This window comes from Crotalus tigris, unplaced genomic scaffold, assembly GCF_016545835.1.
Source record: "Crotalus tigris isolate CLP2741 ecotype Arizona unplaced genomic scaffold, ASM1654583v1 scf7180000017546.9332058, whole genome shotgun sequence".
Taxonomy (NCBI): Eukaryota; Metazoa; Chordata; class Lepidosauria; order Squamata; family Viperidae; genus Crotalus; species Crotalus tigris.
Window position 1 is genome coordinate 3364823 of NW_024096465.1, and position 9409 is coordinate 3374231.

General features: G+C 34.4%; 1 non-coding gene across 1 annotated transcript; it reads left to right on the forward strand.

Annotated features, from left to right (window-relative positions):
• The first annotated feature begins 8858 nt into the window (after positions 1 to 8858).
• Positions 8859 to 8936, forward strand: LOC120305220. Its single transcript, XR_005555971.1, has one exon. It is a non-coding gene; the product is annotated as a small nucleolar RNA SNORD87 (small nucleolar RNA).
• Positions 8937 to 9409: the final 473 nt, after the last annotated feature.

Here is a 9409-nt window from a genome sequence, read left to right on the forward strand (position 1 = left end):
ATAGGTGGTACCTTGCTCAATAGTAATAACTATGAGAGGGATCTCAGAATCCTAATGGACAATCACTTAAATATGAGCCAGCAGTGTGCTGCAGCTGCTAAAAAAGCCGACACAGTGCTAGGCTGCATTAACAGAGGGATAGAATCAAGATCACGTGAAATGTTAATATCACTTTACAATGCCTTGGTAAGGCCACAATTGGAATACTGCATCCAGTTTTGGTCACCACCATGTAAAAAAGATGTTGAGACTCTAGAAAGAATACAGAGAAGAGCAATAAAGATGATTAGGGAACTGGAGGCTAAAACATGTAAGGAACGGTTGCTGGAATTGAGTATATCTAGTTTAATAAAAAGAAGGATGAGGGGGGACACAATAGCAGTGTTCCAATATCTCAGGGGTTGCCACAAAGAAGAGGGAGTCAAGCTATTCTCCAAAGCCTGAAGGAAGGACAAGAAGCAACAGATGGAAACTAACCAAAGAGAGAAGCAACCTAGAACTAAGGAGAAATTTCCTGACAGTTAGAACAATTAATCAGTGGAACAACCTGCCTCCAAAAGTTGTGAATGCTCCAGCACAGGAAGTTTTTAAGAACCTGGACAGCCATTTATCTGAAATAGTATAGGGTTTCCTGCCTGAGCAAGGGGTTGGATTAGATGACCTCCAAGGTCCCTTCCAACTTTATTATTATTAAGATGACCAACTTTTTTACGATGAGGACACAAATTAATTGAAGAAAAAAAGTGAGTCTAATGTGTGCGTGTCGTGTCATGTTTCAGTAAGAAGTAAACAAAGCCACTTGCGTGCGATACACTCTTGCACGCAACACACTCTCTCAAAACAATTTTCCTGTGCAGAGCGCCTGCATCTCATAATTGTGCCTCACCGTACTATACCAAGCCTTGATGAATTGTCATGTCAAATACAAATATGTCATATCACACGCAACGGATCAGATCAGCATCAATCGAATACGGAGATTTTCAGATTAGTCTTCAACTATCAAAAAGGAGGACATGTAGGACACCTTTCGAGAAAGGACAGAACTTAGAAGAGGACTGTCCTCCCTAAAGGAGGACTGGTTGGTCACATTATTATTATTATTATTATTATTTAGAAGTAGTAGTAGTAGTAGTAATAGTAGTAGTAGTAGTAGTAGTAGTAGAAGTTTTTTGCTGGATTTTGTAAGCTGGAGTGGTTGTTAAAAGCAGCCTAAAAGAAATTTCCGAAATCTTCATTTGTGTTTTTAAACTCGTGCCGGCCGGCACTAAACTTCGGTATATAATATGAATCTACCAAACAGACGAGGAAAAAAACTCGCCCCACCCAGGCCGAGGAAATCCTTGAATCACGTGGCCCTCAAAACGGACCGTTGTGGCTTCCGCTCGCCGCGAGACTTGAAGTATTGCTTCGCCGCGTGGCGAAGGAGTCGCGCGCAAGCGGTGCGCGCGGGCGCGCGATTCAGTTAGAGTTGGCTTTGGTTGAGCGCCCTCAAGTGCGAGCAGGTAGGCCTCGCGTGGCTCCGTTTTGCTAGGCGGCCCCCGGAACCGCTAGGTTCCTTCGTTCTTCTGACTCGAGAATGTGATGAAGCAAAGATAAGCTCCGACGAGTGGGCACCTTCTAGCGGACGGCACCGAGGGCTTAAGAGGTAGACATTTGGCAGAGGGGCGATCGCTTCGGGGTTTTTTTCGAACAGTTGGTACGCCAGGAAAGGGTCCTTGGGCAGTTCAGAAGAGCTTCCTATATAAGATTCTTCGGAGCCCCTCAGTCTGATATGGGTGGTCGAATGGAAAAAAGCGATGGCGCCCTCGTCAAGAAACCACATCAATCCTCCTTGTCCTTAAAAATAGACCGAGCGTTCCGCCATTTTGTCCATCTCGGCGGGGGGGGCTAAGCCTCACCCCCCCCCCCCGGCTAGTCAAAGATCTGCTAATCTCTGTCGATTGTCTGGCAGGAGAATACTGGTGTGTAAGGAGGAGCCATTCCGCTTTTTATGCAGTTTGGCATGGCACTGGAGGATCGAATTAGTTCACCTAGGCTTAGAAAATTGAGGGCTTGATGGTCTTTTTAAAAATTTGCCCTTAAAATCACTAGGCTTCCCTGTAGGGACACCTAATATGAATAGAGGAGCTTAAGCTTTGATCGCTTGCATATTTACGGTATCTAACTTCTATCATAACCGGCTTGCAGAATGTCAAAACTTCTTTCATGTAGTTTACAATATCAGCTCCTTACTAGACTATTGACTAATTTGCTGAATTGTACTTTCTGTTTAGTAACAGGGCTGGGAAGATTGGATTTGCTGAACTGAATCTTCTTTGTTGTGATGTGCTGGGATAGAATGAAAAAAGTGATTGGGAATGAAGCAGCTGTTCCTTAAATAAAAATTTACCCTTCTAGATTGGTGCAGTGACAGAGATTGGGCCAGTAGCTAGTAAATCTATTTATGGGGCTACAGAATCAGTTTCTCATGTCAAACAGTGGTAATAAATCCAGGGAACAGATATGATAATTTGATTGTAAGTTTTAAAGAATCTAAAAAAATAGCTAACAAATCTTAAGTCAGTATTTTAAAAAACAATTAAAAATTGAATGTAGAAATACTCCTCTTAGAGGGTTGGGATTTACTTTTTGGATGGCATGCCTATTTAATTTTTAATAAAAAGGTTGATAGGGTCTTTAAATCTCACATTATAAGGATTTCTTTACTTCGGGTTTGGAGGAAATATTATAGAAGTGATTTTAAAATTCCACTATGGGCTATACCGGGGCATGCGATAGAAGGGATAAGGAGAGGAGTTAAGATGGATAGCGTTTTTTATGCACAATTACTTAGATGGGATGGTAAAAATTGGCAATTAAAATCTTTGGAAGATTTAATACAAGAAAATATTATTTATTCGTGGTTTTATTATAGACAAATAGTGGAGAGGTGGAAGATAGATCGTAATGTGGGTTTGCTTAGAGAAGATGAGAATTTATTAAAACAAATAAAAATCAAAGACAAACCCATATTAAGAGAATTTATGGGGTGTTAGTAGAATTGGATTCAGAAGTAGAATTAGTTAAAGAATGTATGGTTAAATGGGCACAAAATTTTGATGAACCGGTTTTATTAGATACCTGGGAAATTATTTGGGTGAGGAATGTTAAATTTACACAAGCCCAAAATTTAAGGGAAAATTTTTACAAAATGTTTTATAGATGGCACCTTGATCCACAAAAAATGTCTCGTATGTATCCTGACTTACAGCCTAAATGTTGGAGATGTGGATGTTTGGATGCTACTTATTATCATATTTGGTGGTCATGCAAAAATATAAAAGTTTTTTGGATTAAGATATGGTGGAATATTCAAAGAATTTTTAGAAGAAGGGTAAAATTTACCCCACAACTGTTTTTGTTAGGTATTGTTTCTGATTGTGATACTAAAGAGACTATATTGATGTTAAATTTAATCACAGCGGCAAGGTTGTTAGTAGGGCAATGTTGGAAGAAGGAATCTTTGCCTACCTTGCAAGAGTGGTTTTTTAAAGTTTCTTATTTGGCGGAAATGGCAAAGATTTTGGCTTTCTTGAAAGACCAATCGCAAGAGAAGTATTTTTTGGTATGGAAAAAATGGATAGACTTCATACAATATAAGTTGGATATAAAAAAATATTATTTAGCTTTTCAATAACTTATACTTAAAATTTAAGATATTTTATAGACTTTTTCTCTTTTTCTTTCTTCCTATTTTCTTGTATTTTCTTGTATTTTTGTTTTTTTATACATATATTATTGTTAACTAGTTTACAATTTCTTTAATTAATGTATTTAGATTTGTTTATGGTTTATATTTGTTTTAAGACTTTTTGAAAAAATATTAATTAAGCCTATATTCAGCTCTGGGAAGACCGGGGGAGGGTATGGGAGGGTTGGGGGGGCTCGGGGAAGGGAACCATATTGTTTTGTAAAATTTAAAAATTTTCAATAAAAAAAACAATTAAAAATAAAATTTATTTAATGCAACAAAACTTTGGCACTACTGGAATTGCAAAATATTACTCAATTATGCTGGATTATATTTTTACATTTGTCATACTGAACAAATTAGTAGTGCATTTTTTAATATGGTGCTATTGTAAATTGAAAAGTATTGCAATTTTTTATGCCATGATTGTTGAAGAGTTCCCAGAATTTATTGACTATATTACACTACACAGGCTGGAATGATAGATCTTTGGGAGGAAGAAGGGGGGAAATCAGAACTGCAGTACTGAATATGAAAGGAAAGTCTTAGAATAATTGAACTTACATGAAAGAATAATATAAAACATGGCTGCCACATTGAAGGTCTCAAGCTTTTTTTGCCCAAAACCAGTTTATTTTGTTTAATAATCAGATACTACATCTGAATTTACTGAAATAGTTAGTACAATTCAGGGTATTTACATTATTTTATCCATCAACTAATTAAATAGAAGGTAAAAGTATTGTGTGTACTTGCCATCTTGAATTATTTATAAAATATAAAGGCAGGAAATAAAATTATGACAAGTTCTTAAATAGTACTTTGGTTTGCTTCAAAACCTCTAAATGTCATAAGATGGAGCTGTTGTGCAAAAGCCTACAATTTTTATCTGGTTATATCTGATAACAGTATATGATGCCATAATGTATTATAGTTAAGGTAAATTATGGGTGTCAAATTCGCCATGTCACGTGATATGTTGTGGCGTATTGCGGCTTTTTTTACATAGCCGGAGTGGGGTGGGCGCAGCTCTGTATGATGCAACCAGCCCATGGGCTGGTAGTTTGACACCCCAGAGGTAAATGGTGTTCATACCTGTAGCTGTACATATAAAAACAAAGGTACGTATAGAAGTAGAATGATTATTTGAAAAAGAATATGTTCAAATTCAGATTTTTGTCTGCAGTGGCATAACATATTACATAGTTTTATATATATAAGTAAACTTGATATTACAGAAGCAGTAAAATAGTTTGATGAAACAAAACATACCTCTGGTATTACAAGTTAGAGTTCTGAACTACTACACAGATTTTAGACAGAAACTTATTGATACTAATTTTCTAGCATGTAATTAGGAAGATCTTTCCTGTAATTAATTGTGAAGTACAAATTGAGCTTGTCATAAATCTATGCTAATACAAATGGTAACCAAATTATTGGCTGTGCTATTATGTCAAATGAGCAACTACTAAAAGAATACAGAATTAAATTTGGAATGCTATACATTTTTTAAAAAAAACTATAAAACTAAATCTGAAAATTCACACTATGAGTGTGAAGCAATAAAATTTTTTCTCATGCTAAATTGTGAAACAGTAACTTGAAAGCATTTTTCAAATATATTTTGGTAGAGAAAAGAGTATTTTGAAATATATTCACAATGGCCATACTTTTTAAAAATGTTTTTATTATTTTAGGCATACTTCTTACACTCCTGTAATTACTTCCAGTGCAAAATTTGGTCTCTCCAAACTTAAGTTAGTAAAAACTAGAAAAAATTTACAGATTCTTCAGAAGAAATTATTTGGAATGCAAAGAATATTTTTATAGGAGCGTTTTTGAAATTGTTAAAGCTGATACTTCTTTCAGGCTTATTGTATAAGATTGCTTTCCAAGCTTTCTGCATGTTGCATTTCTGTGTGTGGTGAATCACCTCCATTGAAAGGTTTACATAACTAATGCATGAAAGGATTATGACCATATCAACACAAACTGCTACACCACTATTGATAGTTCAGAAGCAAAAAGACATTTTTATTATTATTGAAATAGACATTCATTAGGAAACAAGTTGGTGGTAGTTTCTAAGTTGACTGATTTCAAGACAGCCTGTGGCTATCGCTTTCCATCTGCTTAGTGCAGAGAAAGACTATAGAATAGAGCAGTGTTTCTCAACCTTGATAATTTTAAGGCATGTGGACTTCAACTCCCAGAATTCCACAGCCAGCAATGCTGGCTGTGGAATTCTGGGAGTTGAAGTCCACATGCCTTAAAATTGTCAAGGTTGAGAAACACTGGAATAGAGCTTCCCTTTTGGAAACTTAAAATAGCTATAATGCTTCTTGTTTCAGTGCTATCCTCTTTTAAAATTATATTTAGCTTAATTCTTCCTAGGAATTTATTTTGTCCAATATTCTTGACCAAGACCTGCTATAACACTATGAAAATGATTACATGCCATCAAGTTGTTTTCAACGCATAGCAACTACATAAATTTTCTCTATGACAATCTGTCTCTAATCTGTTCTTTCAAGTCTCCCAAGTCTCTTACATTGCCATTGTAAGACTTAGGCACCTTGCTGCTGGTTGTCTTCTTCTGCTCTGTCTTCTCATAATGTATCTGCAGAAGGATAATTTGAGCCTGGTGATTTGTGCTGAGTGAGAACTGTGGGTTGATTTGTTCAATGATACATCAGATTGTTTTTTTGGGTGTCCGCAGCATTCTCAGGAGTCTCTGTCTGCCTGTCTATAATATATAGATAGTCCTCATTTAGGGACCATTTATAGTTCCATTGTAACTTGTTACAATGGCACTCATATCCTTACATTATAACCTTTGCAGGTCTGTAAAGCAAAGTAAGTAAGTAGAAAGAAAGATCATGAGCACAGTCACGGTTTTCTTTAGTGACAGCTTTGTTTAATTGTCGTTAAATGAGGACTACCATTACTTGAAGGTTAATGTATTATGTTTATGTTGAGTTTTCTAATTTTTTAAAAAAATTTGGACAGTAGTTCTATTTGCTGGTTTGTTTCAGGCAGAAAAATGATAGGAGTCTGCTATCTTTGTAAATGTAACAAAACATTCCCGATATTACTTTCATTTCCCAAAAACAAAAAATAAAGTGTTTGCTGTGCATGAGATATTGTGTAAAGTATTGTAAAGTACAGCAGTTTCATAAAATTCAAAACAATTGATAAACATAATAAAATAATGCCTTTTATTAATAAAAGTAGTTTTCAAAAAAGTGCCCATTTTGTTTTCTGTAATATATAGGATCCAGGGTTGGACATAAAATACATTAAAGTTTTACAATCCCTGGAGCAGACAGTAAGTTTCATTTTTGAAGCATGCAGCATAGGTATGTGTATATGTAATAGGTATTTTAATGCATCTGTCTTTTAGTTGTGTATAAAATTGCTAATTCCTGGTTCCATTTGTGTATATTTTCTAGAATTGGGTGGCTTTTAATTAAGGTTTCAAAGAAACCGTAGGGAAAATATACTTCGAGTATTGATTATTTTGAGTTATTTCTACCCTGCCAAGCTGTCTGAATAATGATGAATTGTGCAGGTAGTGATCATTACTGCAGTTGATGTCTTCATAAATCAGTAGCATCAGCTAAGATGTCCCACTTCTAATGATTAATTGCTTCTTTGTCAGTGCAGGAATTAGCTAGAGAGTCACCTTGGAGCCATGACCTCTGTCCTCTTCACTCTGTAACAGTAAATTTAAGCCTAGGAATACCATTGTACTGAGACTTTGATTTGATGGTTTTGAAAAATACAGTGTACTTCGCTCTTGGCCTGAACCAAATCTACAGGGAGTATATACTAGTTCAGACAGCTGGAGTACCAAACAGTGGAAATTATAATATTTAACCTTATTTTCATTCTTATTAAACAAGAGTAACTATAAGAAGATTGATTCATTAGAATAGTGCAGGAGTAAAATAGTTTAACTCTGGATATAACTCTTCTTTTGTAATTTTCTTATGAGTTTTGGAACAGCAATAGCCCAAATCAGTCCATTGTAGAATAAAGGCCTTTTCAGAATTTTATAACTACTTCAACATACTACAAGTTGTTTTCAATTAATATCTTTGCAACTGAGATATTATCATTTGCTGCATTTCTTTGGACATTTTGGATGTTTTAAAGTTGTGTGATATTCAGGCAAGGGTTGTTGTTACCTGGTTTTAGTTAGTTCCTTGTACAGTGTAGCCAGCTCATGGCTATTTCAGAGACGCTAGCTGCTTCCTCAAGTCCTATATGCCTGTCCATTGGCCAATCCATTTATTTCTTCTTTTGTCATGTTGATATCTTAAACATATTTTGCGCATTTACCATTCTAGGTTTCTCTGTGTAACTATTTTTGCATTTATGAATAAAATATGTGCAATTGTATTAAAGCTTATGTGCATGGAAAGTAAAATTATCTATTTTATTTCTGTGATAATAATAGTTGATACCAGGGGAACAGATTAACTTTGTGTTTTTTAAAAAATAGTAATGTGCATATAGTTTCCTATTTAATTTCTTATGAAGTGGCAACATAGGAATAGTAAATTCAGAGAGTAATGTTTTTAATGTATTCTTTTCAGAAAAGAAGATTCAAAGTACATTCAAGTACATTCACTATTTTAGCTATGCTTTGATTTTTTTTAAGGATAGTAAAGAATGAGATCTCCTGCATACCTACATACCGAGCAATTATAAGCACTAAAATACTTTTATTCATAAATAAATTTTAGTGATAAATGCAAAATTTTAAAAATCCTAAATGCTTCCATTTTATTACATTAAAAATAGTATTATGCTTAAATATTGCCAACTGTTTGATTTCCATATTTTTGTTTGTTTGTTTTGGAGCCATCAGTATGCCTTCCTGGACCCCATATGAAATGGTGAGTATTGCCGTTACTATATAAAGAGAGCAAGAATTGTGATTTGGATTAATAAATGCATTTGAAAAGTTGAGTACATATTTCCGGAAGATTTAAATTACACAAATGCTTGTTTTATTTTTTTCCCTTTGAAATAAAGAACAAATATAATTGCAAATGAGTACTAAAATGGGAAATATTTTAATACATTTTTTTATTTACGGGATACATTTTTTATCGCTGGCATAGTGATGATTTTTTTTTGCCGTTTACCCATCTGAATATGTGATGTGTATTTCCAATTCTGAGATGCCAGTAAAGCTTTAATTATACCATGTAAAATATTTGCTTAAGACATTTAGATACTGTATATTAAGATGTCTTTTTAAAGTGATTTAATTGGCATATTTCCTCAAATAGTCATGAACTGCTGTTCAGAATTTGAGAGTTTTATATTTAAAAACTACTTATTAGTTTGAAATGATTGCAAACGTCACATGAATTTAAGAATTTGGGTGGTTTTTTTTTTTTGTAAAAAAATGCAAATCTGATTAAAAGTTAAAATGAGTGAACTATTTAGATGACTAGAGTAATTGCATCTTGAATGCTAAATGATGGTGGCCAAAATGATTGAAATTTTGTATTTAAAATATTTTATTACAACATTGAACTTAAATGTGTTTAATTTAAGTTTAATAAAAAAAAACACTTGTGTTATTCGAGATAGTTATCTTTCCTGAAAATTCCAAACATTTGCAAACTTGAAAATAGTTTTATCTAATTTGGAAAC